Consider the following 26,676-nt stretch of genomic DNA (forward strand, 5'->3'; position numbering starts at 1 on the left):
TACAATACTGATTTGACCTGCGACCATCTATTGAAGATTCTTTTGACTACAGCTTATTTCCTGCTGCCACAAATCAGCTACAATCCTATTTAATGAAAAATTGTCTCCGAAAGGCATCAAATCTGCTTGAAATGATACGTGGCTATCAGCACCATTATTCAACACACATGCTCGACTGTGCGCAGACGCCTGTGGCGTAGCCCTTGGGTCCTGAATAAGATGCAGTAGTTGCAACAAAAACTCTCCTGAACGGCACTGTGCCGAAAATTTCGCTACACATCACCCTTGTCTTGCTTGTGCTTCAGGTAGACGCCGGTTTTGCAGCCAGGAAGCGGACAGCAGCTACTTTCAACTAGTTTTGCAGTACTCAAACAACACACTAAAACAGCATGCATCTTTTGCAGAACAGGAAAAACTCGACCGTGACAGGATTCGAACCTGCAATCTTCGGATCCGAAGTCCGACGCCTTATCCATTAGGCCACACGGTCACTGGCGCAATATGCTTCCCCACACACACCTCATTTTCACCATTTGTACACTTGGCGGAATGAATTTCCCATCTTTGACCCAGTTCTCCATCTCAAATTTTAGTACTAAAAGTGCGACGCTACTTCTTGCTGTGTCCCATCGCAAGTTACATTCAAGCCCTTATGACGCTGATCAAACAAGAGGTGGCAAATCAGCTTCAATCGCTTAGTGCCATCTCAGTCGCTTGCGGAAGGTACCTCACCTTAAGTGATACAATGGCGAGTTGTCGCTATTACCAAAGCGCCGCCGCCGCCGACGACGACGACGACGACGACGACGACGACGACGATGATAATCGCGATGGTCTTTATCAGGGGTAGAAAATACATCACAAGAACTAAGTATTTCACGTCGGCATTCACCGGAGACTGCCAAAAGCAGCAGTGTCTGGTGCCCACTTTAATAGCACCATTCACACTATTCATTTGCGAGAGCATTTCTTAAATACCGCACCCATTCATAATTTTTATATCCTTGACCGCTTTTTTCGAAAGGGCCACGGTGGGAGGGGCTGTTACAAAATTCATTTGCCTCCTGTGAGGATCGAACTCACGACCTCTGGTTTACTAGACCAGCGCTCTGCCACTGAGCTAAGGAGGCGCCTCCTAGCGCGCTTTTCGGGTACTTTGTTCTTACAGACTAGTGAATCGGAGCCCTTCAGCTCGAAACGCACCGCATGAGCGACCATTATTTGCATTTCGTTAGCACAGCTGCTGCTTTCCTACACATCTCACATCATATCGATGTACAAATTAAATTCCAAAACAAATTTATTTCATTTCAGAGTTACTTTCAGCTTCAAATACCGTTCCTCTGATATTCATCCGAAGCTAGGCATCGTCGTAACCCGTTACGTTCATCACGCAAGGCTCACGAGAGGGGCGCATGTTGGATCCGCGTAGACACAAAATTTTGAGCCGCCCAGCGTGGGGCTCGAACCCACGACCCTGAGATTAAGAGTCTCATGCTCTACCGACTGAGCTAGCCGGGCTGTACACAAGGGTTACGAGCCATACAATACTGATTTGACCTGCGACCATCTATTGAAGATTCTTTTGACTACAGCTTATTTCCTGCTGCCACAAATCAGCTACAATCCTATTTAATGAAAAATTGTCTCCGAAAGGCATCAAATCTGCTTGAAATGATACGTGGCTATCAGCACCATTATTCAACACACATGCTCGACTGTGCGCAGACGCCTGTGGCGTAGCCCTTGGGTCCTGAATCAGATGCAGTAGTTGCAACAAAAACTCTCCTGAACGGCACTGTGCCGAAAATTTCGCTACAGATCACCCTTGTGTTGCTTGTGCTTCAGGTAGACGCCGGTTTTGCAGCCAGGAAGCGGACAGCAGCTACTTTCAACTAGTTTTGCAGTACTCAAACAACACACTAAAACAGCATGCATCTTTTGCAGAACAGGAAAAACTCGACCATGACAGGATTCGAACCTGCAATCTTCGGATCCGAAGTCCGACGCCTTATCCATTAGGCCACACGGTCACTGGCGCAATATGCTTCCCCACACACACCTCATTTTCACCATTTGTACACTTGGCGGAATGAATTTCCCATCTTTGACCCAGTTCTCCATCTCAAATTTTAGTACTAAAAGTGCGACGCTACTTCTTGCTGTGTCCCATCGCAAGTTACATTCAAGCCCTTATGACGCTGATCAAACAAGAGGTGGCAAATCAGCTTCAATCGCTTAGTGCCATCTCAGTCGCTTGCGGAAGGTACCTCACCTTAAGTGATACAATGGCGAGTTGTCGCTATTACCAAAGCGCCGCCGCCGCCGACGACGACGATGATAATCGCGAGGGTCTTTATCAGGGGTAGAAAATACATCACAAGAACTAAGTATTTCACGTCGGCATTCACCGGAGACTGCCAAAAGCAGCAGTGTCTGGTGCCCACTTTAATAGCACCATTCACACTATTCATTTGCGAGAGCATTTCTTAAATACCGCACCCATTCATAATTTTTATATCCTTGACCGCTTTTTTCGAAAGGGCCACGGTGGGAGGGGCTGTTACTAAATTCATTTGCCTCCTGTGAGGATCGAACTCACGACCTCTGGTTTACTAGACCAGCGCTCTGCCACTGAGCTAAGGAGGCGCCTCCTAGCGCGCTTTTCGGGTACTTTGTTCTTACAGACTAGTCAATCGGAGCCCTTCAGCTCGAAACGCACCGCATGAGCGACCATTATTTGCATTTCGTTAGCACAGCTGCTGCTTTCCTACACATCTCACACCATATCGATGTACAAATTAAATTCCAAAACAAATTTATTTCATTTCAGAGTTACTTTCAGCTTCAAATACCGTTCCTCTGATATTCATCCGAAGCTAGGCATCGTCGTAACCCGTTACGTTCATCACGCAAGGCTCACGAGAGGGGCGCATGTTGGATCCGCGTAGACACAAAATTTTGAGCCGCCCAGCGTGGGGCTCGAACCCACGACCCTGAGATTAACAGTCTCATGCTCTACCGACTGAGCTAGCCGGGCTGTACACAAGGGTTACGAGCCATACAATACTGATTTGACCTGCGACCATCTATTGAAGATTCTTTTGACTACAGCTTATTTCCTGCTGCCACAAATCAGCTACAATCCTATTTAATGAAAAATTGTCTCCGAAAGGCATCAAATCTGCTTGAAATGATACGTGGCTATCAGCACCATTATTCAACACACATGCTCGACTGTGCGCAGACGCCTGTGGCGTAGCCCTTGGGTCCTGAATCAGATGCAGTAGTTGCAACAAAAACTCTCCTGAACGGCACTGTGCCGAAAATTTCGCTACAGATCACCCTTGTGTTGCTTGTGCTTCAGGTAGACGCCGGTTTTGCAGCCAGGAAGCGGACAGCAGCTACTTTCAACTAGTTTTGCAGTACTCAAACAACACACTAAAACAGCATGCATCTTTTGCAGAACAGGAAAAACTCGACCATGACAGGATTCGAACCTGCAATCTTCGGATCCGAAGTCCGACGCCTTATCCATTAGGCCACACGGTCACTGGCGCAATATGCTTCCCCACACACACCTCATTTTCACCATTTGTACACTTGGCGGAATGAATTTCCCATCTTTGACCCAGTTCTCCATCTCAAATTTTAGTACTAAAAGTGCGACGCTACTTCTTGCTGTGTCCCATCGCAAGTTACATTCAAGCCCTTATGACGCTGATCAAACAAGAGGTGGCAAATCAGCTTCAATCGCTTAGTGCCATCTCAGTCGCTTGCGGAAGGTACCTCACCTTAAGTGATACAATGGCGAGTTGTCGCTATTACCAAAGCGCCGCCGCCGCCGACGACGACGATGATAATCGCGAGGGTCTTTATCAGGGGTAGAAAATACATCACAAGAACTAAGTATTTCACGTCGGCATTCACCGGAGACTGCCAAAAGCAGCAGTGTCTGGTGCCCACTTTAATAGCACCATTCACACTATTCATTTGCGAGAGCATTTCTTAAATACGGCACCCATTCATAATTTTTATATCCTTGACCGCTTTTTTCGAAAGGGCCACGGTGGGAGGGGCTTTTACAAAATTCATTTGCCTCCTGTGAGGATCGAACTCACGACCTCTGGTTTACTAGACCAGCGCTCTGCCACTGAGCTAAGGAGGCGCCTCCTAGCGCGCTTTTCGGGTACTTTGTTCTTACAGACTAGTGAATCGGAGCCCTTCAGCTCGAAACGCACCGCATGAGCGACCATTATTTGCATTTCGTTAGCACAGCTGCTGCTTTCCTACACATCTCACATCATATCGATGTACAAATTAAATTCCAAAACAAATTTATTTCATTTCAGAGTTACTTTCAGCTTCAAATACCGTTCCTCTGATATTCATCCGAAGCTAGGCATCGTCGTAACCCGTTACGTTCATCACGCAAGGCTCACGAGAGGGGCGCATGTTGGATCCGCGTAGACACAAAATTTTGAGCCGCCCAGCGTGGGGCTCGAACCCACGACCCTGAGATTAAGAGTCTCATGCTCTACCGACTGAGCTAGCCGGGCTGTACACAAGGGTTACGAGCCATACAATACTGATTTGACCTGCGACCATCTATTGAAGATTCTTTTGACTACAGCTTATTTCCTGCTGCCACAAATCAGCTACAATCCTATTTAATGAAAAATTGTCTCCGAAAGGCATCAAATCTGCTTGAAATGATACGTGGCTATCAGCACCATTATTCAACACACATGCTCGACTGTGCGCAGACGCCTGTGGCGTAGCCCTTGGGTCCTGAATCAGATGCAGTAGTTGCAACAAAAACTCTCCTGAACGGCACTGTGCCGAAAATTTCGCTACACATCACCCTTGTCTTGCTTGTGCTTCAGGTAGACGCCGGTTTTGCAGCCAGGAAGCGGACAGCAGCTACTTTCAACTAGTTTTGCAGTACTCAAACAACACACTAAAACAGCATGCATCTTTTGCAGAACAGGAAAAACTCGACCGTGACAGGATTCGAACCTGCAATCTTCGGATCCGAAGTCCGACGCCTTATCCATTAGGCCACACGGTCACTGGCGCAATATGCTTCCCCACACACACCTCATTTTCACCATTTGTACACTTGGCGGAATGAATTTCCCATCTTTGACCCAGTTCTCCATCTCAAATTTTAGTACTAAAAGTGCGACGCTACTTCTTGCTGTGTCCCATCGCAAGTTACATTCAAGCCCTTATGACGCTGATCAAACAAGAGGTGGCAAATCAGCTTCAATCGCTTAGTGCCATCTCAGTCGCTTGCGGAAGGTACCTCACCTTAAGTGATACAATGGCGAGTTGTCGCTATTACCAAAGCGCCGCCGCCGCCGACGACGACGACGACGACGACGACGACGACGACGATGATAATCGCGATGGTCTTTATCAGGGGTAGAAAATACATCACAAGAACTAAGTATTTCACGTCGGCATTCACCGGAGACTGCCAAAAGCAGCAGTGTCTGGTGCCCACTTTAATAGCACCATTCACACTATTCATTTGCGAGAGCATTTCTTAAATACCGCACCCATTCATAATTTTTATATCCTTGACCGCTTTTTTCGAAAGGGCCACGGTGGGAGGGGCTGTTACAAAATTCATTTGCCTCCTGTGAGGATCGAACTCACGACCTCTGGTTTACTAGACCAGCGCTCTGCCACTGAGCTAAGGAGGCGCCTCCTAGCGCGCTTTTCGGGTACTTTGTTCTTACAGACTAGTGAATCGGAGCCCTTCAGCTCGAAACGCACCGCATGAGCGACCATTATTTGCATTTCGTTAGCACAGCTGCTGCTTTCCTACACATCTCACATCATATCGATGTACAAATTAAATTCCAAAACAAATTTATTTCATTTCAGAGTTACTTTCAGCTTCAAATACCGTTCCTCTGATATTCATCCGAAGCTAGGCATCGTCGTAACCCGTTACGTTCATCACGCAAGGCTCACGAGAGGGGCGCATGTTGGATCCGCGTAGACACAAAATTTTGAGCCGCCCAGCGTGGGGCTCGAACCCACGACCCTGAGATTAAGAGTCTCATGCTCTACCGACTGAGCTAGCCGGGCTGTACACAAGGGTTACGAGCCATACAATACTGATTTGACCTGCGACCATCTATTGAAGATTCTTTTGACTACAGCTTATTTCCTGCTGCCACAAATCAGCTACAATCCTATTTAATGAAAAATTGTCTCCGAAAGGCATCAAATCTGCTTGAAATGATACGTGGCTATCAGCACCATTATTCAACACACATGCTCGACTGTGCGCAGACGCCTGTGGCGTAGCCCTTGGGTCCTGAATCAGATGCAGTAGTTGCAACAAAAACTCTCCTGAACGGCACTGTGCCGAAAATTTCGCTACAGATCACCCTTGTGTTGCTTGTGCTTCAGGTAGACGCCGGTTTTGCAGCCAGGAAGCGGACAGCAGCTACTTTCAACTAGTTTTGCAGTACTCAAACAACACACTAAAACAGCATGCATCTTTTGCAGAACAGGAAAAACTCGACCATGACAGGATTCGAACCTGCAATCTTCGGATCCGAAGTCCGACGCCTTATCCATTAGGCCACACGGTCACTGGCGCAATATGCTTCCCCACACACACCTCATTTTCACCATTTGTACACTTGGCGGAATGAATTTCCCATCTTTGACCCAGTTCTCCATCTCAAATTTTAGTACTAAAAGTGCGACGCTACTTCTTGCTGTGTCCCATCGCAAGTTACATTCAAGCCCTTATGACGCTGATCAAACAAGAGGTGGCAAATCAGCTTCAATCGCTTAGTGCCATCTCAGTCGCTTGCGGAAGGTACCTCACCTTAAGTGATACAATGGCGAGTTGTCGCTATTACCAAAGCGCCGCCGCCGCCGACGACGACGATGATAATCGCGAGGGTCTTTATCAGGGGTAGAAAATACATCACAAGAACTAAGTATTTCACGTCGGCATTCACCGGAGACTGCCAAAAGCAGCAGTGTCTGGTGCCCACTTTAATAGCACCATTCACACTATTCATTTGCGAGAGCATTTCTTAAATACCGCACCCATTCATAATTTTTATATCCTTGACCGCTTTTTTCGAAAGGGCCACGGTGGGAGGGGCTGTTACTAAATTCATTTGCCTCCTGTGAGGATCGAACTCACGACCTCTGGTTTACTAGACCAGCGCTCTGCCACTGAGCTAAGGAGGCGCCTCCTAGCGCGCTTTTCGGGTACTTTGTTCTTACAGACTAGTCAATCGGAGCCCTTCAGCTCGAAACGCACCGCATGAGCGACCATTATTTGCATTTCGTTAGCACAGCTGCTGCTTTCCTACACATCTCACACCATATCGATGTACAAATTAAATTCCAAAACAAATTTATTTCATTTCAGAGTTACTTTCAGCTTCAAATACCGTTCCTCTGATATTCATCCGAAGCTAGGCATCGTCGTAACCCGTTACGTTCATCACGCAAGGCTCACGAGAGGGGCGCATGTTGGATCCGCGTAGACACAAAATTTTGAGCCGCCCAGCGTGGGGCTCGAACCCACGACCCTGAGATTAACAGTCTCATGCTCTACCGACTGAGCTAGCCGGGCTGTACACAAGGGTTACGAGCCATACAATACTGATTTGACCTGCGACCATCTATTGAAGATTCTTTTGACTACAGCTTATTTCCTGCTGCCACAAATCAGCTACAATCCTATTTAATGAAAAATTGTCTCCGAAAGGCATCAAATCTGCTTGAAATGATACGTGGCTATCAGCACCATTATTCAACACACATGCTCGACTGTGCGCAGACGCCTGTGGCGTAGCCCTTGGGTCCTGAATCAGATGCAGTAGTTGCAACAAAAACTCTCCTGAACGGCACTGTGCCGAAAATTTCGCTACAGATCACCCTTGTGTTGCTTGTGCTTCAGGTAGACGCCGGTTTTGCAGCCAGGAAGCGGACAGCAGCTACTTTCAACTAGTTTTGCAGTACTCAAACAACACACTAAAACAGCATGCATCTTTTGCAGAACAGGAAAAACTCGACCATGACAGGATTCGAACCTGCAATCTTCGGATCCGAAGTCCGACGCCTTATCCATTAGGCCACACGGTCACTGGCGCAATATGCTTCCCCACACACACCTCATTTTCACCATTTGTACACTTGGCGGAATGAATTTCCCATCTTTGACCCAGTTCTCCATCTCAAATTTTAGTACTAAAAGTGCGACGCTACTTCTTGCTGTGTCCCATCGCAAGTTACATTCAAGCCCTTATGACGCTGATCAAACAAGAGGTGGCAAATCAGCTTCAATCGCTTAGTGCCATCTCAGTCGCTTGCGGAAGGTACCTCACCTTAAGTGATACAATGGCGAGTTGTCGCTATTACCAAAGCGCCGCCGCCGCCGACGACGACGATGATAATCGCGAGGGTCTTTATCAGGGGTAGAAAATACATCACAAGAACTAAGTATTTCACGTCGGCATTCACCGGAGACTGCCAAAAGCAGCAGTGTCTGGTGCCCACTTTAATAGCACCATTCACACTATTCATTTGCGAGAGCATTTCTTAAATACGGCACCCATTCATAATTTTTATATCCTTGACCGCTTTTTTCGAAAGGGCCACGGTGGGAGGGGCTTTTACAAAATTCATTTGCCTCCTGTGAGGATCGAACTCACGACCTCTGGTTTACTAGACCAGCGCTCTGCCACTGAGCTAAGGAGGCGCCTCCTAGCGCGCTTTTCGGGTACTTTGTTCTTACAGACTAGTGAATCGGAGCCCTTCAGCTCGAAACGCACCGCATGAGCGACCATTATTTGCATTTCGTTAGCACAGCTGCTGCTTTCCTACACATCTCACATCATATCGATGTACAAATTAAATTCCAAAACAAATTTATTTCATTTCAGAGTTACTTTCAGCTTCAAATACCGTTCCTCTGATATTCATCCGAAGCTAGGCATCGTCGTAACCCGTTACGTTCATCACGCAAGGCTCACGAGAGGGGCGCATGTTGGATCCGCGTAGACACAAAATTTTGAGCCGCCCAGCGTGGGGCTCGAACCCACGACCCTGAGATTAAGAGTCTCATGCTCTACCGACTGAGCTAGCCGGGCTGTACACAAGGGTTACGAGCCATACAATACTGATTTGACCTGCGACCATCTATTGAAGATTCTTTTGACTACAGCTTATTTCCTGCTGCCACAAATCAGCTACAATCCTATTTAATGAAAAATTGTCTCCGAAAGGCATCAAATCTGCTTGAAATGATACGTGGCTATCAGCACCATTATTCAACACACATGCTCGACTGTGCGCAGACGCCTGTGGCGTAGCCCTTGGGTCCTGAATCAGATGCAGTAGTTGCAACAAAAACTCTCCTGAACGGCACTGTGCCGAAAATTTCGCTACAGATCACCCTTGTGTTGCTTGTGCTTCAGGTAGACGCCGGTTTTGCAGCCAGGAAGCGGACAGCAGCTACTTTCAACTAGTTTTGCAGTACTCAAACAACACACTAAAACAGCATGCATCTTTTGCAGAACAGGAAAAACTCGACCATGACAGGATTCGAACCTGCAATCTTCGGATCCGAAGTCCGACGCCTTATCCATTAGGCCACACGGTCACTGGCGCAATATGCTTCCCCACACACACCTCATTTTCACCATTTGTACACTTGGCGGAATGAATTTCCCATCTTTGACCCAGTTCTCCATCTCAAATTTTAGTACTAAAAGTGCGACGCTACTTCTTGCTGTGTCCCATCGCAAGTTACATTCAAGCCCTTATGACGCTGATCAAACAAGAGGTGGCAAATCAGCTTCAATCGCTTAGTGCCATCTCAGTCGCTTGCGGAAGGTACCTCACCTTAAGTGATACAATGGCGAGTTGTCGCTATTACCAAAGCGCCGCCGCCGCCGACGACGACGATGATAATCGCGAGGGTCTTTATCAGGGGTAGAAAATACATCACAAGAACTAAGTATTTCACGTCGGCATTCACCGGAGACTGCCAAAAGCAGCAGTGTCTGGTGCCCACTTTAATAGCACCATTCACACTATTCATTTGCGAGAGCATTTCTTAAATACGGCACCCATTCATAATTTTTATATCCTTGACCGCTTTTTTCGAAAGGGCCACGGTGGGAGGGGCTTTTACAAAATTCATTTGCCTCCTGTGAGGATCGAACTCACGACCTCTGGTTTACTAGACCAGCGCTCTGCCACTGAGCTAAGGAGGCGCCTCCTAGCGCGCTTTTCGGGTACTTTGTTCTTACAGACTAGTGAATCGGAGCCCTTCAGCTCGAAACGCACCGCATGAGCGACCATTATTTGCATTTCGTTAGCACAGCTGCTGCTTTCCTACACATCTCACATCATATCGATGTACAAATTAAATTCCAAAACAAATTTATTTCATTTCAGAGTTACTTTCAGCTTCAAATACCGTTCCTCTGATATTCATCCGAAGCTAGGCATCGTCGTAACCCGTTACGTTCATCACGCAAGGCTCACGAGAGGGGCGCATGTTGGATCCGCGTAGACACAAAATTTTGAGCCGCCCAGCGTGGGGCTCGAACCCACGACCCTGAGATTAAGAGTCTCATGCTCTACCGACTGAGCTAGCCGGGCTGTACACAAGGGTTACGAGCCATACAATACTGATTTGACCTGCGACCATCTATTGAAGATTCTTTTGACTACAGCTTATTTCCTGCTGCCACAAATCAGCTACAATCCTATTTAATGAAAAATTGTCTCCGAAAGGCATCAAATCTGCTTGAAATGATACGTGGCTATCAGCACCATTATTCAACACACATGCTCGACTGTGCGCAGACGCCTGTGGCGTAGCCCTTGGGTCCTGAATCAGATGCAGTAGTTGCAACAAAAACTCTCCTGAACGGCACTGTGCCGAAAATTTCGCTACAGATCACCCTTGTGTTGCTTGTGCTTCAGGTAGACGCCGGTTTTGCAGCCAGGAAGCGGACAGCAGCTACTTTCAACTAGTTTTGCAGTACTCAAACAACACACTAAAACAGCATGCATCTTTTGCAGAACAGGAAAAACTCGACCATGACAGGATTCGAACCTGCAATCTTCGGATCCGAAGTCCGACGCCTTATCCATTAGGCCACACGGTCACTGGCGCAATATGCTTCCCCACACACACCTCATTTTCACCATTTGTACACTTGGCGGAATGAATTTCCCATCTTTGACCCAGTTCTCCATCTCAAATTTTAGTACTAAAAGTGCGACGCTACTTCTTGCTGTGTCCCATCGCAAGTTACATTCAAGCCCTTATGACGCTGATCAAACAAGAGGTGGCAAATCAGCTTCAATCGCTTAGTGCCATCTCAGTCGCTTGCGGAAGGTACCTCACCTTAAGTGATACAATGGCGAGTTGTCGCTATTACCAAAGCGCCGCCGCCGCCGACGACGACGATGATAATCGCGAGGGTCTTTATCAGGGGTAGAAAATACATCACAAGAACTAAGTATTTCACGTCGGCATTCACCGGAGACTGCCAAAAGCAGCAGTGTCTGGTGCCCACTTTAATAGCACCATTCACACTATTCATTTGCGAGAGCATTTCTTAAATACGGCACCCATTCATAATTTTTATATCCTTGACCGCTTTTTTCGAAAGGGCCACGGTGGGAGGGGCTTTTACAAAATTCATTTGCCTCCTGTGAGGATCGAACTCACGACCTCTGGTTTACTAGACCAGCGCTCTGCCACTGAGCTAAGGAGGCGCCTCCTAGCGCGCTTTTCGGGTACTTTGTTCTTACAGACTAGTGAATCGGAGCCCTTCAGCTCGAAACGCACCGCATGAGCGACCATTATTTGCATTTCGTTAGCACAGCTGCTGCTTTCCTACACATCTCACATCATATCGATGTACAAATTAAATTCCAAAACAAATTTATTTCATTTCAGAGTTACTTTCAGCTTCAAATACCGTTCCTCTGATATTCATCCGAAGCTAGGCATCGTCGTAACCCGTTACGTTCATCACGCAAGGCTCACGAGAGGGGCGCATGTTGGATCCGCGTAGACACAAAATTTTGAGCCGCCCAGCGTGGGGCTCGAACCCACGACCCTGAGATTAAGAGTCTCATGCTCTACCGACTGAGCTAGCCGGGCTGTACACAAGGGTTACGAGCCATACAATACTGATTTGACCTGCGACCATCTATTGAAGATTCTTTTGACTACAGCTTATTTCCTGCTGCCACAAATCAGCTACAATCCTATTTAATGAAAAATTGTCTCCGAAAGGCATCAAATCTGCTTGAAATGATACGTGGCTATCAGCACCATTATTCAACACACATGCTCGACTGTGCGCAGACGCCTGTGGCGTAGCCCTTGGGTCCTGAATCAGATGCAGTAGTTGCAACAAAAACTCTCCTGAACGGCACTGTGCCGAAAATTTCGCTACAGATCACCCTTGTGTTGCTTGTGCTTCAGGTAGACGCCGGTTTTGCAGCCAGGAAGCGGACAGCAGCTACTTTCAACTAGTTTTGCAGTACTCAAACAACACACTAAAACAGCATGCATCTTTTGCAGAACAGGAAAAACTCGACCATGACAGGATTCGAACCTGCAATCTTCGGATCCGAAGTCCGACGCCTTATCCATTAGGCCACACGGTCACTGGCGCAATATGCTTCCCCACACACACCTCATTTTCACCATTTGTACACTTGGCGGAATGAATTTCCCATCTTTGACCCAGTTCTCCATCTCAAATTTTAGTACTAAAAGTGCGACGCTACTTCTTGCTGTGTCCCATCGCAAGTTACATTCAAGCCCTTATGACGCTGATCAAACAAGAGGTGGCAAATCAGCTTCAATCGCTTAGTGCCATCTCAGTCGCTTGCGGAAGGTACCTCACCTTAAGTGATACAATGGCGAGTTGTCGCTATTACCAAAGCGCCGCCGCCGCCGACGACGACGATGATAATCGCGAGGGTCTTTATCAGGGGTAGAAAATACATCACAAGAACTAAGTATTTCACGTCGGCATTCACCGGAGACTGCCAAAAGCAGCAGTGTCTGGTGCCCACTTTAATAGCACCATTCACACTATTCATTTGCGAGAGCATTTCTTAAATACCGCACCCATTCATAATTTTTATATCCTTGACCGCTTTTTTCGAAAGGGCCACGGTGGGAGGGGCTGTTACAAAATTCATTTGCCTCCTGTGAGGATCGAACTCACGACCTCTGGTTTACTAGACCAGCGCTCTGCCACTGAGCTAAGGAGGCGCCTCCTAGCGCGCTTTTCGGGTACTTTGTTCTTACAGACTAGTCAATCGGAGCCCTTCAGCTCGAAACGCACCGCATGAGCGACCATTATTTGCATTTCGTTAGCACAGCTGCTGCTTTCCTACACATCTCACACCATATCGATGTACAAATTAAATTCCAAAACAAATTTATTTCATTTCAGAGTTACTTTCAGCTTCAAATACCGTTCCTCTGATATTCATCCGAAGCTAGGCATCGTCGTAACCCGTTACGTTCATCACGCAAGGCTCACGAGAGGGGCGCATGTTGGATCCGCGTAGACACAAAATTTTGAGCCGCCCAGCGTGGGGCTCGAACCCACGACCCTGAGATTAAGAGTCTCATGCTCTACCGACTGAGCTAGCCGGGCTGTACACAAGGGTTACGAGCCATACAATACTGATTTGACCTGCGACCATCTATTGAAGATTCTTTTGACTACAGCTTATTTCCTGCTGCCACAAATCAGCTACAATCCTATTTAATGAAAAATTGTCTCCGAAAGGCATCAAATCTGCTTGAAATGATACGTGGCTATCAGCACCATTATTCAACACACATGCTCGACTGTGCGCAGACGCCTGTGGCGTAGCCCTTGGGTCCTGAATCAGATGCAGTAGTTGCAACAAAAACTCTCCTGAACGGCACTGTGCCGAAAATTTCGCTACACATCACCCTTGTCTTGCTTGTGCTTCAGGTAGACGCCGGTTTTGCAGCCAGGAAGCGGACAGCAGCTACTTTCAACTAGTTTTGCAGTACTCAAACAACACACTAAAACAGCATGCATCTTTTGCAGAACAGGAAAAACTCGACCGTGACAGGATTCGAACCTGCAATCTTCGGATCCGAAGTCCGACGCCTTATCCATTAGGCCACACGGTCACTGGCGCAATATGCTTCCCCACACACACCTCATTTTCACCATTTGTACACTTGGCGGAATGAATTTCCCATCTTTGACCCAGTTCTCCATCTCAAATTTTAGTACTAAAAGTGCGACGCTACTTCTTGCTGTGTCCCATCGCAAGTTACATTCAAGCCCTTATGACGCTGATCAAACAAGAGGTGGCAAATCAGCTTCAATCGCTTAGTGCCATCTCAGTCGCTTGCGGAAGGTACCTCACCTTAAGTGATACAATGGCGAGTTGTCGCTATTACCAAAGCGCCGCCGCCGCCGCCGACGACGACGACGACGACGACGATGATAATCGCGATGGTCTTTATCAGGGGTAGAAAATACATCACAAGAACTAAGTATTTCACGTCGGCATTCACCGGAGACTGCCAAAAGCAGCAGTGTCTGGTGCCCACTTTAATAGCACCATTCACACTATTCATTTGCGAGAGCATTTCTTAAATACCGCACCCATTCATAATTTTTATATCCTTGACCGCTTTTTTCGAAAGGGCCACGGTGGGAGGGGCTGTTACAAAATTCATTTGCCTCCTGTGAGGATCGAACTCACGACCTCTGGTTTACTAGACCAGCGCTCTGCCACTGAGCTAAGGAGGCGCCTCCTAGCGCGCTTTTCGGGTACTTTGTTCTTACAGACTAGTGAATCGGAGCCCTTCAGCTCGAAACGCACCGCATGAGCGACCATTATTTGCATTTCGTTAGCACAGCTGCTGCTTTCCTACACATCTCACATCATATCGATGTACAAATTAAATTCCAAAACAAATTTATTTCATTTCAGAGTTACTTTCAGCTTCAAATACCGTTCCTCTGATATTCATCCGAAGCTAGGCATCGTCGTAACCCGTTACGTTCATCACGCAAGGCTCACGAGAGGGGCGCATGTTGGATCCGCGTAGACACAAAATTTTGAGCCGCCCAGCGTGGGGCTCGAACCCACGACCCTGAGATTAAGAGTCTCATGCTCTACCGACTGAGCTAGCCGGGCTGTACACAAGGGTTACGAGCCATACAATACTGATTTGACCTGCGACCATCTATTGAAGATTCTTTTGACTACAGCTTATTTCCTGCTGCCACAAATCAGCTACAATCCTATTTAATGAAAAATTGTCTCCGAAAGGCATCAAATCTGCTTGAAATGATACGTGGCTATCAGCACCATTATTCAACACACATGCTCGACTGTGCGCAGACGCCTGTGGCGTAGCCCTTGGGTCCTGAATCAGATGCAGTAGTTGCAACAAAAACTCTCCTGAACGGCACTGTGCCGAAAATTTCGCTACAGATCACCCTTGTGTTGCTTGTGCTTCAGGTAGACGCCGGTTTTGCAGCCAGGAAGCGGACAGCAGCTACTTTCAACTAGTTTTGCAGTACTCAAACAACACACTAAAACAGCATGCATCTTTTGCAGAACAGGAAAAACTCGACCATGACAGGATTCGAACCTGCAATCTTCGGATCCGAAGTCCGACGCCTTATCCATTAGGCCACACGGTCACTGGCGCAATATGCTTCCCCACACACACCTCATTTTCACCATTTGTACACTTGGCGGAATGAATTTCCCATCTTTGACCCAGTTCTCCATCTCAAATTTTAGTACTAAAAGTGCGACGCTACTTCTTGCTGTGTCCCATCGCAAGTTACATTCAAGCCCTTATGACGCTGATCAAACAAGAGGTGGCAAATCAGCTTCAATCGCTTAGTGCCATCTCAGTCGCTTGCGGAAGGTACCTCACCTTAAGTGATACAATGGCGAGTTGTCGCTATTACCAAAGCGCCGCCGCCGCCGACGACGACGATGATAATCGCGAGGGTCTTTATCAGGGGTAGAAAATACATCACAAGAACTAAGTATTTCACGTCGGCATTCACCGGAGACTGCCAAAAGCAGCAGTGTCTGGTGCCCACTTTAATAGCACCATTCACACTATTCATTTGCGAGAGCATTTCTTAAATACCGCACCCATTCATAATTTTTATATCCTTGACCGCTTTTTTCGAAAGGGCCACGGTGGGAGGGGCTGTTACAAAATTCATTTGCCTCCTGTGAGGATCGAACTCACGACCTCTGGTTTACTAGACCAGCGCTCTGCCACTGAGCTAAGGAGGCGCCTCCTAGCGCGCTTTTCGGGTACTTTGTTCTTACAGACTAGTCAATCGGAGCCCTTCAGCTCGAAACGCACCGCATGAGCGACCATTATTTGCATTTCGTTAGCACAGCTGCTGCTTTCCTACACATCTCACACCATATCGATGTACAAATTAAATTCCAAAACAAATTTATTTCATTTCAGAGTTACTTTCAGCTTCAAATACCGTTCCTCTGATATTCATCCGAAGCTAGGCATCGTCGTAACCCGTTACGTTCATCACGCAAGGCTCACGAGAGGGGCGCATGTTGGATCCGCGTAGACACAAAATTTTGAGCCGCCCAGCGTGGGGCTCGAACCCACGACCCTGAGATTAAGAGTCTCATGCTCTACCGACTGAGCTAGCCGGGCTGTACACAAGGGTTACGAGCCATACAATACTGATTTGACCTGCGACCATCTATTGAAGATTCTTTTGACTACAGCTTATTTCCTGCTGCCACAAATCAGCTACAATCCTATTTAATGAAAAATTGTCTCCGAAAGGCATCAAATCTGCTTGAAATGATACGTGGCTATCAGCACCATTATTCAACACACATGCTCGACTGTGCGCAGACGCCTGTGGCGTAGCCCTTGGGTCCTGAATCAGATGCACTAGTTGCAACAAAAACTCTCCTGAACGGCACTGTGCCGAAAATTTCGCTACAGATCACCCTTGTGTTGCTTGTGCTTCAGGTAGACGCCGGTTTTGCAGCCAGGAAGCGGACAGCAGCTACTTTCAACTAGTTTTGCAGTACTCAAACAACACACTAAAACAGCATGCATCTTTTGCAGAACAGGAAAAACTCGACCGTGACAGGATTCGAACCTGCAATCTTCGGATCCGAAGTCCGACGCCTTATCCATTAGGCCACACGGTCACTGGCGCAATATGCTTCCCCACACACACCTCATTTTCACCATTTGTACACTTGGCGGAATGAATTTCCCATCTTTGACCCAGTTCTCCATCTCAAATTTTAGTACTAAAAGTGCGACGCTACTTCTTGCTGTGTCCCATCGCAAGTTACATTCAAGCCCTTATGACGCTGATCAAACAAGAGGTGGCAAATCAGCTTCAATCGCTTAGTGCCATCTCAGTCGCTTGCGGAAGGTACCTCACCTTAAGTGATACAATGGCGAGTTGTCGCTATTACCAAAGCGCCGCCGCCGCCGCCGACGACGACGACGACGACGACGATGATAATCGCGATGGTCTTTATCAGGGGTAGAAAATACATCACAAGAACTAAGTATTTCACGTCGGCATTCACCGGAGACTGCCAAAAGCAGCAGTGTCTGGTGCCCACTTTAATAGCACCATTCACACTATTCATTTGCGAGAGCATTTCTTAAATACCGCACCCATTCATAATTTTTATATCCTTGACCGCTTTTTTCGAAAGGGCCACGGTGGGAGGGGCTGTTACAAAATTCATTTGCCTCCTGTGAGGATCGAACTCACGACCTCTGGTTTACTAGACCAGCGCTCTGCCACTGAGCTAAGGAGGCGCCTCCTAGCGCGCTTTTCGGGTACTTTGTTCTTACAGACTAGTGAATCGGAGCCCTTCAGCTCGAAACGCACCGCATGAGCGACCATTATTTGCATTTCGTTAGCACAGCTGCTGCTTTCCTACACATCTCACACCATATCGATGTACAAATTAAATTCCAAAACAAATTTATTTCATTTCAGAGTTACTTTCAGCTTCAAATACCGTTCCTCTGATATTCATCCGAAGCTAGGCATCGTCGTAACCCGTTACGTTCATCACGCAAGGCTCACGAGAGGGGCGCATGTTGGATCCGCGTAGACACAAAATTTTGAGCCGCCCAGCGTGGGGCTCGAACCCACGACCCTGAGATTAAGAGTCTCATGCTCTACCGACTGAGCTAGCCGGGCTGTACACAAGGGTTACGAGCCATACAATACTGATTTGACCTGCGACCATCTATTGAAGATTCTTTTGACTACAGCTTATTTCCTGCTGCCACAAATCAGCTACAATCCTATTTAATGAAAAATTGTCTCCGAAAGGCATCAAATCTGCTTGAAATGATACGTGGCTATCAGCACCATTATTCAACACACATGCTCGACTGTGCGCAGACGCCTGTGGCGTAGCCCTTGGGTCCTGAATCAGATGCAGTAGTTGCAACAAAAACTCTCCTGAACGGCACTGTGCCGAAAATTTCGCTACACATCACCCTTGTCTTGCTTGTGCTTCAGGTAGACGCCGGTTTTGCAGCCAGGAAGCGGACAGCAGCTACTTTCAACTAGTTTTGCAGTACTCAAACAACACACTAAAACAGCATGCATCTTTTGCAGAACAGGAAAAACTCGACCGTGACAGGATTCGAACCTGCAATCTTCGGATCCGAAGTCCGACGCCTTATCCATTAGGCCACACGGTCACTGGCGCAATATGCTTCCCCACACACACCTCATTTTCACCATTTGTACACTTGGCGGAATGAATTTCCCATCTTTGACCCAGTTCTCCATCTCAAATTTTAGTACTAAAAGTGCGACGCTACTTCTTGCTGTGTCCCATCGCAAGTTACATTCAAGCCCTTATGACGCTGATCAAACAAGAGGTGGCAAATCAGCTTCAATCGCTTAGTGCCATCTCAGTCGCTTGCGGAAGGTACCTCACCTTAAGTGATACAATGGCGAGTTGTCGCTATTACCAAAGCGCCGCCGCCGCCGCCGACGACGACGACGACGACGACGATGATAATCGCGATGGTCTTTATCAGGGGTAGAAAATACATCACAAGAACTAAGTATTTCACGTCGGCATTCACCGGAGACTGCCAAAAGCAGCAGTGTCTGGTGCCCACTTTAATAGCACCATTCACACTATTCATTTGCGAGAGCATTTCTTAAATACCGCACCCATTCATAATTTTTATATCCTTGACCGCTTTTTTCGAAAGGGCCACGGTGGGAGGGGCTGTTACAAAATTCATTTGCCTCCTGTGAGGATCGAACTCACGACCTCTGGTTTACTAGACCAGCGCTCTGCCACTGAGCTAAGGAGGCGCCTCCTAGCGCGCTTTTCGGGTACTTTGTTCTTACAGACTAGTGAATCGGAGCCCTTCAGCTCGAAACGCACCGCATGAGCGACCATTATTTGCATTTCGTTAGCACAGCTGCTGCTTTCCTACACATCTCACATCATATCGATGTACAAATTAAATTCCAAAACAAATTTATTTCATTTCAGAGTTACTTTCAGCTTCAAATACCGTTCCTCTGATATTCATCCGAAGCTAGGCATCGTCGTAACCCGTTACGTTCATCACGCAAGGCTCACGAGAGGGGCGCATGTTGGATCCGCGTAGACACAAAATTTTGAGCCGCCCAGCGTGGGGCTCGAACCCACGACCCTGAGATTAAGAGTCTCATGCTCTACCGACTGAGCTAGCCGGGCTGTACACAAGGGTTACGAGCCATACAATACTGATTTGACCTGCGACCATCTATTGAAGATTCTTTTGACTACAGCTTATTTCCTGCTGCCACAAATCAGCTACAATCCTATTTAATGAAAAATTGTCTCCGAAAGGCATCAAATCTGCTTGAAATGATACGTGGCTATCAGCACCATTATTCAACACACATGCTCGACTGTGCGCAGACGCCTGTGGCGTAGCCCTTGGGTCCTGAATCAGATGCAGTAGTTGCAACAAAAACTCTCCTGAACGGCACTGTGCCGAAAATTTCGCTACAGATCACCCTTGTGTTGCTTGTGCTTCAGGTAGACGCCGGTTTTGCAGCCAGGAAGCGGACAGCAGCTACTTTCAACTAGTTTTGCAGTACTCAAACAACACACTAAAACAGCATGCATCTTTTGCAGAACAGGAAAAACTCGACCATGACAGGATTCGAACCTGCAATCTTCGGATCCGAAGTCCGACGCCTTATCCATTAGGCCACACGGTCACTGGCGCAATATGCTTCCCCACACACACCTCATTTTCACCATTTGTACACTTGGCGGAATGAATTTCCCATCTTTGACCCAGTTCTCCATCTCAAATTTTAGTACTAAAAGTGCGACGCTACTTCTTGCTGTGTCCCATCGCAAGTTACATTCAAGCCCTTATGACGCTGATCAAACAAGAGGTGGCAAATCAGCTTCAATCGCTTAGTGCCATCTCAGTCGCTTGCGGAAGGTACCTCACCTTAAGTGATACAATGGCGAGTTGTCGCTATTACCAAAGCGCCGCCGCCGCCGACGACGACGATGATAATCGCGAGGGTCTTTATCAGGGGTAGAAAATACATCACAAGAACTAAGTATTTCACGTCGGCATTCACCGGAGACTGCCAAAAGCAGCAGTGTCTGGTGCCCACTTTAATAGCACCATTCACACTATTCATTTGCGAGAGCATTTCTTAAATACCGCACCCATTCATAATTTTTATATCCTTGACCGCTTTTTTCGAAAGGGCCACGGTGGGAGGGGCTGTTACAAAATTCATTTGCCTCCTGTGAGGATCGAACTCACGACCTCTGGTTTACTAGACCAGCGCTCTGCCACTGAGCTAAGGAGGCGCCTCCTAGCGCGCTTTTCGGGTACTTTGTTCTTACAGACTAGTCAATCGGAGCCCTTCAGCTCGAAACGCACCGCATGAGCGACCATTATTTGCATTTCGTTAGCACAGCTGCTGCTTTCCTACACATCTCACACCATATCGATGTACAAATTAAATTCCAAAACAAATTTATTTCATTTCAGAGTTACTTTCAGCTTCAAATACCGTTCCTCTGATATTCATCCGAAGCTAGGCATCGTCGTAACCCGTTACGTTCATCACGCAAGGCTCACGAGAGGGGCGCATGTTGGATCCGCGTAGACACAAAATTTTGAGCCGCCCAGCGTGGGGCTCGAACCCACGACCCTGAGATTAAGAGTCTCATGCTCTACCGACTGAGCTAGCCGGGCTGTACACAAGGGTTACGAGCCATACAATACTGATTTGACCTGCGACCATCTATTGAAGATTCTTTTGACTACAGCTTATTTCCTGCTGCCACAAATCAGCTACAATCCTATTTAATGAAAAATTGTCTCCGAAAGGCATCAAATCTGCTTGAAATGATACGTGGCTATCAGCACCATTATTCAACACACATGCTCGACTGTGCGCAGACGCCTGTGGCGTAGCCCTTGGGTCCTGAATCAGATGCAGTAGTTGCAACAAAAACTCTCCTGAACGGCACTGTGCCGAAAATTTCGCTACACATCACCCTTGTCTTGCTTGTGCTTCAGGTAGACGCCGGTTTTGCAGCCAGGAAGCGGACAGCAGCTACTTTCAACTAGTTTTGCAGTACTCAAACAACACACTAAAACAGCATGCATCTTTTGCAGAACAGGAAAAACTCGACCGTGACAGGATTCGAACCTGCAATCTTCGGATCCGAAGTCCGACGCCTTATCCATTAGGCCACACGGTCACTGGCGCAATATGCTTCCCCACACACACCTCATTTTCACCATTTGTACACTTGGCGGAATGAATTTCCCATCTTTGACCCAGTTCTCCATCTCAAATTTTAGTACTAAAAGTGCGACGCTACTTCTTGCTGTGTCCCATCGCAAGTTACATTCAAGCCCTTATGACGCTGATCAAACAAGAGGTGGCAAATCAGCTTCAATCGCTTAGTGCCATCTCAGTCGCTTGCGGAAGGTACCTCACCTTAAGTGATACAATGGCGAGTTGTCGCTATTACCAAAGCGCCGCCGCCGCCGCCGACGACGACGACGACGACGACGATGATAATCGCGATGGTCTTTATCAGGGGTAGAAAATACATCACAAGAACTAAGTATTTCACGTCGGCATTCACCGGAGACTGCCAAAAGCAGCAGTGTCTGGTGCCCACTTTAATAGCACCATTCACACTATTCATTTGCGAGAGCATTTCTTAAATACCGCACCCATTCATAATTTTTATATCCTTGACCGCTTTTTTCGAAAGGGCCACGGTGGGAGGGGCTGTTACAAAATTCATTTGCCTCCTGTGAGGATCGAACTCACGACCTCTGGTTTACTAGACCAGCGCTCTGCCACTGAGCTAAGGAGGCGCCTCCTAGCGCGCTTTTCGGGTACTTTGTTCTTACAGACTAGTGAATCGGAGCCCTTCAGCTCGAAACGCACCGCATGAGCGACCATTATTTGCATTTCGTTAGCACAGCTGCTGCTTTCCTACACATCTCACATCATATCGATGTACAAATTAAATTCCAAAACAAATTTATTTCATTTCAGAGTTACTTTCAGCTTCAAATACCGTTCCTCTGATATTCATCCGAAGCTAGGCATCGTCGTAACCCGTTACGTTCATCACGCAAGGCTCACGAGAGGGGCGCATGTTGGATCCGCGTAGACACAAAATTTTGAGCCGCCCAGCGTGGGGCTCGAACCCACGACCCTGAGATTAAGAGTCTCATGCTCTACCGACTGAGCTAGCCGGGCTGTACACAAGGGTTACGAGCCATACAATACTGATTTGACCTGCGACCATCTATTGAAGATTCTTTTGACTACAGCTTATTTCCTGCTGCCACAAATCAGCTACAATCCTATTTAATGAAAAATTGTCTCCGAAAGGCATCAAATCTGCTTGAAATGATACGTGGCTATCAGCACCATTATTCAACACACATGCTCGACTGTGCGCAGACGCCTGTGGCGTAGCCCTTGGGTCCTGAATCAGATGCAGTAGTTGCAACAAAAACTCTCCTGAACGGCACTGTGCCGAAAATTTCGCTACACATCACCCTTGTGTTGCTTGTGCTTCAGGTAGACGCCGGTTTTGCAGCCAGGAAGCGGACAGCAGCTACTTTCAACTAGTTTTGCAGTACTCAAACAACACACTAAAACAGCATGCATCTTTTGCAGAACAGGAAAAACTCGACCATGACAGGATTCGAACCTGCAATCTTCGGATCCGAAGTCCGACGCCTTATCCATTAGGCCACACGGTCACTGGCGCAATATGCTTCCCCACACACACCTCATTTTCACCATTTGTACACTTGGCGGAATGAATTTCCCATCTTTGACCCAGTTCTCCATCTCAAATTTTAGTACTAAAAGTGCGACGCTACTTCTTGCTGTGTCCCATCGCAAGTTACATTCAAGCCCTTATGACGCTGATCAAACAAGAGGTGGCAAATCAGCTTCAATCGCTTAGTGCCATCTCAGTCGCTTGCGGAAGGTACCTCACCTTAAGTGATACAATGGCGAGTTGTCGCTATTACCAAAGCGCCGCCGCCGCCGACGACGACGATGATAATCGCGAGGGTCTTTATCAGGGGTAGAAAATACATCACAAGAACTAAGTATTTCACGTCGGCATTCACCGGAGACTGCCAAAAGCAGCAGTGTCTGGTGCCCACTTTAATAGCACCATTCACACTATTCATTTGCGAGAGCATTTCTTAAATACCGCACCCATTCATAATTTTTATATCCTTGACCGCTTTTTTCGAAAGGGCCACGGTGGGAGGGGCTGTTACAAAATTCATTTGCCTCCTGTGAGGATCGAACTCACGACCTCTGGTTTACTAGACCAGCGCTCTGCCACTGAGCTAAGGAGGCGCCTCCTAGCGCGCTTTTCGGGTACTTTGTTCTTACAGACTAGTCAATCGGAGCCCTTCAGCTCGAAACGCACCGCATGAGCGACCATTATTTGCATTTCGTTAGCACAGCTGCTGCTTTCCTACACATCTCACACCATATCGATGTACAAATTAAATTCCAAAACAAATTTATTTCATTTCAGAGTTACTTTCAGCTTCAAATACCGTTCCTCTGATATTCATCCGAAGCTAGGCATCGTCGTAACCCGTTACGTTCATCACGCAAGGCTCACGAGAGGGGCGCATGTTGGATCCGCGTAGACACAAAATTTTGAGCCGCCCAGCGTGGGGCTCGAACCCACGACCCTGAGATTAAGAGTCTCATGCTCTACCGACTGAGCTAGCCGGGCTGTACACAAGGGTTACGAGCCATACAATACTGATTTGACCTGCGACCATCTATTGAAGATTCTTTTGACTACAGCTTATTTCCTGCTGCCACAAATCAGCTACAATCCTATTTAATGAAAAATTGTCTCCGAAAGGCATCAAATCTGCTTGAAATGATACGTGGCTATCAGCACCATTATTCAACACACATGCTCGACTGTGCGCAGACGCCTGTGGCGTAGCCCTTGGGTCCTGAATCAGATGCAGTAGTTGCAACAAAAACTCTCCTGAACGGCACTGTGCCGAAAATTTCGCTACACATCACCCTTGTCTTGCTTGTGCTTCAGGTAGACGCCGGTTTTGCAGCCAGGAAGCGGACAGCAGCTACTTTCAACTAGTTTTGCAGTACTCAAACAACACACTAAAACAGCATGCATCTTTTGCAGAACAGGAAAAACTCGACCGTGACAGGATTCGAACCTGCAATCTTCGGATCCGAAGTCCGACGCCTTATCCATTAGGCCACACGGTCACTGGCGCAATATGCTTCCCCACACACACCTCATTTTCACCATTTGTACACTTGGCGGAATGAATTTCCCATCTTTGACCCAGTTCTCCATCTCAAATTTTAGTACTAAAAGTGCGACGCTACTTCTTGCTGTGTCCCATCGCAAGTTACATTCAAGCCCTTATGACGCTGATCAAACAAGAGGTGGCAAATCAGCTTCAATCGCTTAGTGCCATCTCAGTCGCTTGCGGAAGGTACCTCACCTTAAGTGATACAATGGCGAGTTGTCGCTATTACCAAAGCGCCGCCGCCGCCGCCGACGACGACGACGACGACGACGATGATAATCGCGATGGTCTTTATCAGGGGTAGAAAATACATCACAAGAACTAAGTATTTCACGTCGGCATTCACCGGAGACTGCCAAAAGCAGCAGTGTCTGGTGCCCACTTTAATAGCACCATTCACACTATTCATTTGCGAGAGCATTTCTTAAATACCGCACCCATTCATAATTTTTATATCCTTGACCGCTTTTTTCGAAAGGGCCACGGTGGGAGGGGCTGTTACAAAATTCATTTGCCTCCTGTGAGGATCGAACTCACGACCTCTGGTTTACTAGACCAGCGCTCTGCCACTGAGCTAAGGAGGCGCCTCCTAGCGCGCTTTTCGGGTACTTTGTTCTTACAGACTAGTGAATCGGAGCCCTTCAGCTCGAAACGCACCGCATGAGCGACCATTATTTGCATTTCGTTAGCACAGCTGCTGCTTTCCTACACATCTCACATCATATCGATGTACAAATTAAATTCCAAAACAAATTTATTTCATTTCAGAGTTACTTTCAGCTTCAAATACCGTTCCTCTGATATTCATCCGAAGCTAGGCATCGTCGTAACCCGTTACGTTCATCACGCAAGGCTCACGAGAGGGGCGCATGTTGGATCCGCGTAGACACAAAATTTTGAGCCGCCCAGCGTGGGGCTCGAACCCACGACCCTGAGATTAACAGTCTCATGCTCTACCGACTGAGCTAGCCGGGCTGTACACAAGGGTTACGAGCCATACAATACTGATTTGACCTGCGACCATCTATTGAAGATTCTTTTGACTACAGCTTATTTCCTGCTGCCACAAATCAGCTACAATCCTATTTAATGAAAAATTGTCTCCGAAAGGCATCAAATCTGCTTGAAATGATACGTGGCTATCAGCACCATTATTCAACACACATGCTCGACTGTGCGCAGACGCCTGTGGCGTAGCCCTTGGGTCCTGAATCAGATGCAGTAGTTGCAACAAAAACTCTCCTGAACGGCACTGTGCCGAAAATTTCGCTACAGATCACCCTTGTGTTGCTTGTGCTTCAGGTAGACGCCGGTTTTGCAGCCAGGAAGCGGACAGCAGCTACTTTCAACTAGTTTTGCAGTACTCAAACAACACACTAAAACAGCATGCATCTTTTGCAGAACAGGAAAAACTCGACCATGACAGGATTCGAACCTGCAATCTTCGGATCCGAAGTCCGACGCCTTATCCATTAGGCCACACGGTCACTGGCGCAATATGCTTCCCCACACACACCTCATTTTCACCATTTGTACACTTGGCGGAATGAATTTCCCATCTTTGACCCAGTTCTCCATCTCAAATTTTAGTACTAAAAGTGCGACGCTACTTCTTGCTGTGTCCCATCGCAAGTTACATTCAAGCCCTTATGACGCTGATCAAACAAGAGGTGGCAAATCAGCTTCAATCGCTTAGTGCCATCTCAGTCGCTTGCGGAAGGTACCTC

The 26,676-nt window shown here is 47.3% G+C and overlaps 52 non-coding genes across 52 annotated transcripts; all 52 read right to left on the reverse strand.

Moving 5' to 3' along the window:
* Window positions 1-417: 417 nt before the first annotated feature.
* Window positions 418-490, reverse strand: Trnar-ucg (transfer RNA arginine (anticodon UCG)). Its single transcript has one exon. It is a non-coding gene; the product is annotated as a tRNA-Arg (tRNA).
* Window positions 491-1,058: 568 nt separating this feature from the next.
* Trnat-agu (transfer RNA threonine (anticodon AGU)) lies at window positions 1,059-1,130 on the reverse strand. The gene has a single exon. It is a non-coding gene; the product is annotated as a tRNA-Thr (tRNA).
* A 318-nt stretch (window positions 1,131-1,448) lies between these two features.
* On the reverse strand, window positions 1,449-1,521 carry Trnak-cuu (transfer RNA lysine (anticodon CUU)). Its single transcript has one exon. It is a non-coding gene; the product is annotated as a tRNA-Lys (tRNA).
* A 439-nt stretch (window positions 1,522-1,960) lies between these two features.
* Trnar-ucg (transfer RNA arginine (anticodon UCG)) lies at window positions 1,961-2,033 on the reverse strand. The gene has a single exon. It is a non-coding gene; the product is annotated as a tRNA-Arg (tRNA).
* Window positions 2,034-2,577: 544 nt separating this feature from the next.
* Trnat-agu (transfer RNA threonine (anticodon AGU)) lies at window positions 2,578-2,649 on the reverse strand. Its single transcript has one exon. It is a non-coding gene; the product is annotated as a tRNA-Thr (tRNA).
* A 318-nt stretch (window positions 2,650-2,967) lies between these two features.
* Window positions 2,968-3,040, reverse strand: Trnan-guu (transfer RNA asparagine (anticodon GUU)). Its single transcript has one exon. It is a non-coding gene; the product is annotated as a tRNA-Asn (tRNA).
* A 439-nt stretch (window positions 3,041-3,479) lies between these two features.
* On the reverse strand, window positions 3,480-3,552 carry Trnar-ucg (transfer RNA arginine (anticodon UCG)). Its single transcript has one exon. It is a non-coding gene; the product is annotated as a tRNA-Arg (tRNA).
* A 544-nt stretch (window positions 3,553-4,096) lies between these two features.
* Trnat-agu (transfer RNA threonine (anticodon AGU)) lies at window positions 4,097-4,168 on the reverse strand. The gene has a single exon. It is a non-coding gene; the product is annotated as a tRNA-Thr (tRNA).
* A 318-nt stretch (window positions 4,169-4,486) lies between these two features.
* Window positions 4,487-4,559, reverse strand: Trnak-cuu (transfer RNA lysine (anticodon CUU)). The gene has a single exon. It is a non-coding gene; the product is annotated as a tRNA-Lys (tRNA).
* Window positions 4,560-4,998: 439 nt separating this feature from the next.
* Trnar-ucg (transfer RNA arginine (anticodon UCG)) lies at window positions 4,999-5,071 on the reverse strand. The gene has a single exon. It is a non-coding gene; the product is annotated as a tRNA-Arg (tRNA).
* Window positions 5,072-5,639: 568 nt separating this feature from the next.
* On the reverse strand, window positions 5,640-5,711 carry Trnat-agu (transfer RNA threonine (anticodon AGU)). Its single transcript has one exon. It is a non-coding gene; the product is annotated as a tRNA-Thr (tRNA).
* A 318-nt stretch (window positions 5,712-6,029) lies between these two features.
* On the reverse strand, window positions 6,030-6,102 carry Trnak-cuu (transfer RNA lysine (anticodon CUU)). The gene has a single exon. It is a non-coding gene; the product is annotated as a tRNA-Lys (tRNA).
* A 439-nt stretch (window positions 6,103-6,541) lies between these two features.
* On the reverse strand, window positions 6,542-6,614 carry Trnar-ucg (transfer RNA arginine (anticodon UCG)). Its single transcript has one exon. It is a non-coding gene; the product is annotated as a tRNA-Arg (tRNA).
* Window positions 6,615-7,158: 544 nt separating this feature from the next.
* Trnat-agu (transfer RNA threonine (anticodon AGU)) lies at window positions 7,159-7,230 on the reverse strand. Its single transcript has one exon. It is a non-coding gene; the product is annotated as a tRNA-Thr (tRNA).
* A 318-nt stretch (window positions 7,231-7,548) lies between these two features.
* On the reverse strand, window positions 7,549-7,621 carry Trnan-guu (transfer RNA asparagine (anticodon GUU)). Its single transcript has one exon. It is a non-coding gene; the product is annotated as a tRNA-Asn (tRNA).
* Window positions 7,622-8,060: 439 nt separating this feature from the next.
* On the reverse strand, window positions 8,061-8,133 carry Trnar-ucg (transfer RNA arginine (anticodon UCG)). Its single transcript has one exon. It is a non-coding gene; the product is annotated as a tRNA-Arg (tRNA).
* Window positions 8,134-8,677: 544 nt separating this feature from the next.
* Window positions 8,678-8,749, reverse strand: Trnat-agu (transfer RNA threonine (anticodon AGU)). The gene has a single exon. It is a non-coding gene; the product is annotated as a tRNA-Thr (tRNA).
* Window positions 8,750-9,067: 318 nt separating this feature from the next.
* On the reverse strand, window positions 9,068-9,140 carry Trnak-cuu (transfer RNA lysine (anticodon CUU)). The gene has a single exon. It is a non-coding gene; the product is annotated as a tRNA-Lys (tRNA).
* A 439-nt stretch (window positions 9,141-9,579) lies between these two features.
* Trnar-ucg (transfer RNA arginine (anticodon UCG)) lies at window positions 9,580-9,652 on the reverse strand. Its single transcript has one exon. It is a non-coding gene; the product is annotated as a tRNA-Arg (tRNA).
* Window positions 9,653-10,196: 544 nt separating this feature from the next.
* On the reverse strand, window positions 10,197-10,268 carry Trnat-agu (transfer RNA threonine (anticodon AGU)). Its single transcript has one exon. It is a non-coding gene; the product is annotated as a tRNA-Thr (tRNA).
* A 318-nt stretch (window positions 10,269-10,586) lies between these two features.
* Trnak-cuu (transfer RNA lysine (anticodon CUU)) lies at window positions 10,587-10,659 on the reverse strand. The gene has a single exon. It is a non-coding gene; the product is annotated as a tRNA-Lys (tRNA).
* A 439-nt stretch (window positions 10,660-11,098) lies between these two features.
* On the reverse strand, window positions 11,099-11,171 carry Trnar-ucg (transfer RNA arginine (anticodon UCG)). Its single transcript has one exon. It is a non-coding gene; the product is annotated as a tRNA-Arg (tRNA).
* Window positions 11,172-11,715: 544 nt separating this feature from the next.
* On the reverse strand, window positions 11,716-11,787 carry Trnat-agu (transfer RNA threonine (anticodon AGU)). Its single transcript has one exon. It is a non-coding gene; the product is annotated as a tRNA-Thr (tRNA).
* Window positions 11,788-12,105: 318 nt separating this feature from the next.
* Trnak-cuu (transfer RNA lysine (anticodon CUU)) lies at window positions 12,106-12,178 on the reverse strand. Its single transcript has one exon. It is a non-coding gene; the product is annotated as a tRNA-Lys (tRNA).
* Window positions 12,179-12,617: 439 nt separating this feature from the next.
* On the reverse strand, window positions 12,618-12,690 carry Trnar-ucg (transfer RNA arginine (anticodon UCG)). Its single transcript has one exon. It is a non-coding gene; the product is annotated as a tRNA-Arg (tRNA).
* A 544-nt stretch (window positions 12,691-13,234) lies between these two features.
* On the reverse strand, window positions 13,235-13,306 carry Trnat-agu (transfer RNA threonine (anticodon AGU)). The gene has a single exon. It is a non-coding gene; the product is annotated as a tRNA-Thr (tRNA).
* Window positions 13,307-13,624: 318 nt separating this feature from the next.
* On the reverse strand, window positions 13,625-13,697 carry Trnak-cuu (transfer RNA lysine (anticodon CUU)). The gene has a single exon. It is a non-coding gene; the product is annotated as a tRNA-Lys (tRNA).
* A 439-nt stretch (window positions 13,698-14,136) lies between these two features.
* Window positions 14,137-14,209, reverse strand: Trnar-ucg (transfer RNA arginine (anticodon UCG)). The gene has a single exon. It is a non-coding gene; the product is annotated as a tRNA-Arg (tRNA).
* A 559-nt stretch (window positions 14,210-14,768) lies between these two features.
* Trnat-agu (transfer RNA threonine (anticodon AGU)) lies at window positions 14,769-14,840 on the reverse strand. The gene has a single exon. It is a non-coding gene; the product is annotated as a tRNA-Thr (tRNA).
* Window positions 14,841-15,158: 318 nt separating this feature from the next.
* Window positions 15,159-15,231, reverse strand: Trnak-cuu (transfer RNA lysine (anticodon CUU)). Its single transcript has one exon. It is a non-coding gene; the product is annotated as a tRNA-Lys (tRNA).
* A 439-nt stretch (window positions 15,232-15,670) lies between these two features.
* Trnar-ucg (transfer RNA arginine (anticodon UCG)) lies at window positions 15,671-15,743 on the reverse strand. The gene has a single exon. It is a non-coding gene; the product is annotated as a tRNA-Arg (tRNA).
* Window positions 15,744-16,287: 544 nt separating this feature from the next.
* On the reverse strand, window positions 16,288-16,359 carry Trnat-agu (transfer RNA threonine (anticodon AGU)). Its single transcript has one exon. It is a non-coding gene; the product is annotated as a tRNA-Thr (tRNA).
* A 318-nt stretch (window positions 16,360-16,677) lies between these two features.
* Window positions 16,678-16,750, reverse strand: Trnak-cuu (transfer RNA lysine (anticodon CUU)). Its single transcript has one exon. It is a non-coding gene; the product is annotated as a tRNA-Lys (tRNA).
* A 439-nt stretch (window positions 16,751-17,189) lies between these two features.
* Window positions 17,190-17,262, reverse strand: Trnar-ucg (transfer RNA arginine (anticodon UCG)). Its single transcript has one exon. It is a non-coding gene; the product is annotated as a tRNA-Arg (tRNA).
* A 559-nt stretch (window positions 17,263-17,821) lies between these two features.
* Trnat-agu (transfer RNA threonine (anticodon AGU)) lies at window positions 17,822-17,893 on the reverse strand. The gene has a single exon. It is a non-coding gene; the product is annotated as a tRNA-Thr (tRNA).
* A 318-nt stretch (window positions 17,894-18,211) lies between these two features.
* Trnak-cuu (transfer RNA lysine (anticodon CUU)) lies at window positions 18,212-18,284 on the reverse strand. The gene has a single exon. It is a non-coding gene; the product is annotated as a tRNA-Lys (tRNA).
* A 439-nt stretch (window positions 18,285-18,723) lies between these two features.
* On the reverse strand, window positions 18,724-18,796 carry Trnar-ucg (transfer RNA arginine (anticodon UCG)). The gene has a single exon. It is a non-coding gene; the product is annotated as a tRNA-Arg (tRNA).
* A 559-nt stretch (window positions 18,797-19,355) lies between these two features.
* Trnat-agu (transfer RNA threonine (anticodon AGU)) lies at window positions 19,356-19,427 on the reverse strand. Its single transcript has one exon. It is a non-coding gene; the product is annotated as a tRNA-Thr (tRNA).
* A 318-nt stretch (window positions 19,428-19,745) lies between these two features.
* Window positions 19,746-19,818, reverse strand: Trnak-cuu (transfer RNA lysine (anticodon CUU)). Its single transcript has one exon. It is a non-coding gene; the product is annotated as a tRNA-Lys (tRNA).
* Window positions 19,819-20,257: 439 nt separating this feature from the next.
* Window positions 20,258-20,330, reverse strand: Trnar-ucg (transfer RNA arginine (anticodon UCG)). The gene has a single exon. It is a non-coding gene; the product is annotated as a tRNA-Arg (tRNA).
* Window positions 20,331-20,874: 544 nt separating this feature from the next.
* On the reverse strand, window positions 20,875-20,946 carry Trnat-agu (transfer RNA threonine (anticodon AGU)). The gene has a single exon. It is a non-coding gene; the product is annotated as a tRNA-Thr (tRNA).
* A 318-nt stretch (window positions 20,947-21,264) lies between these two features.
* On the reverse strand, window positions 21,265-21,337 carry Trnak-cuu (transfer RNA lysine (anticodon CUU)). Its single transcript has one exon. It is a non-coding gene; the product is annotated as a tRNA-Lys (tRNA).
* Window positions 21,338-21,776: 439 nt separating this feature from the next.
* Window positions 21,777-21,849, reverse strand: Trnar-ucg (transfer RNA arginine (anticodon UCG)). The gene has a single exon. It is a non-coding gene; the product is annotated as a tRNA-Arg (tRNA).
* A 559-nt stretch (window positions 21,850-22,408) lies between these two features.
* On the reverse strand, window positions 22,409-22,480 carry Trnat-agu (transfer RNA threonine (anticodon AGU)). Its single transcript has one exon. It is a non-coding gene; the product is annotated as a tRNA-Thr (tRNA).
* A 318-nt stretch (window positions 22,481-22,798) lies between these two features.
* Window positions 22,799-22,871, reverse strand: Trnak-cuu (transfer RNA lysine (anticodon CUU)). Its single transcript has one exon. It is a non-coding gene; the product is annotated as a tRNA-Lys (tRNA).
* A 439-nt stretch (window positions 22,872-23,310) lies between these two features.
* Trnar-ucg (transfer RNA arginine (anticodon UCG)) lies at window positions 23,311-23,383 on the reverse strand. Its single transcript has one exon. It is a non-coding gene; the product is annotated as a tRNA-Arg (tRNA).
* A 544-nt stretch (window positions 23,384-23,927) lies between these two features.
* Trnat-agu (transfer RNA threonine (anticodon AGU)) lies at window positions 23,928-23,999 on the reverse strand. Its single transcript has one exon. It is a non-coding gene; the product is annotated as a tRNA-Thr (tRNA).
* A 318-nt stretch (window positions 24,000-24,317) lies between these two features.
* Trnak-cuu (transfer RNA lysine (anticodon CUU)) lies at window positions 24,318-24,390 on the reverse strand. Its single transcript has one exon. It is a non-coding gene; the product is annotated as a tRNA-Lys (tRNA).
* A 439-nt stretch (window positions 24,391-24,829) lies between these two features.
* On the reverse strand, window positions 24,830-24,902 carry Trnar-ucg (transfer RNA arginine (anticodon UCG)). Its single transcript has one exon. It is a non-coding gene; the product is annotated as a tRNA-Arg (tRNA).
* Window positions 24,903-25,461: 559 nt separating this feature from the next.
* On the reverse strand, window positions 25,462-25,533 carry Trnat-agu (transfer RNA threonine (anticodon AGU)). The gene has a single exon. It is a non-coding gene; the product is annotated as a tRNA-Thr (tRNA).
* A 318-nt stretch (window positions 25,534-25,851) lies between these two features.
* On the reverse strand, window positions 25,852-25,924 carry Trnan-guu (transfer RNA asparagine (anticodon GUU)). Its single transcript has one exon. It is a non-coding gene; the product is annotated as a tRNA-Asn (tRNA).
* A 439-nt stretch (window positions 25,925-26,363) lies between these two features.
* On the reverse strand, window positions 26,364-26,436 carry Trnar-ucg (transfer RNA arginine (anticodon UCG)). The gene has a single exon. It is a non-coding gene; the product is annotated as a tRNA-Arg (tRNA).
* Between the last annotated feature and the right edge of the window lie 240 nt (window positions 26,437-26,676).

Source organism: Schistocerca cancellata, chromosome 8, assembly GCF_023864275.1.
Source record: "Schistocerca cancellata isolate TAMUIC-IGC-003103 chromosome 8, iqSchCanc2.1, whole genome shotgun sequence".
In the NCBI taxonomy this organism is placed as follows: domain Eukaryota; kingdom Metazoa; phylum Arthropoda; class Insecta; order Orthoptera; family Acrididae; genus Schistocerca; species Schistocerca cancellata.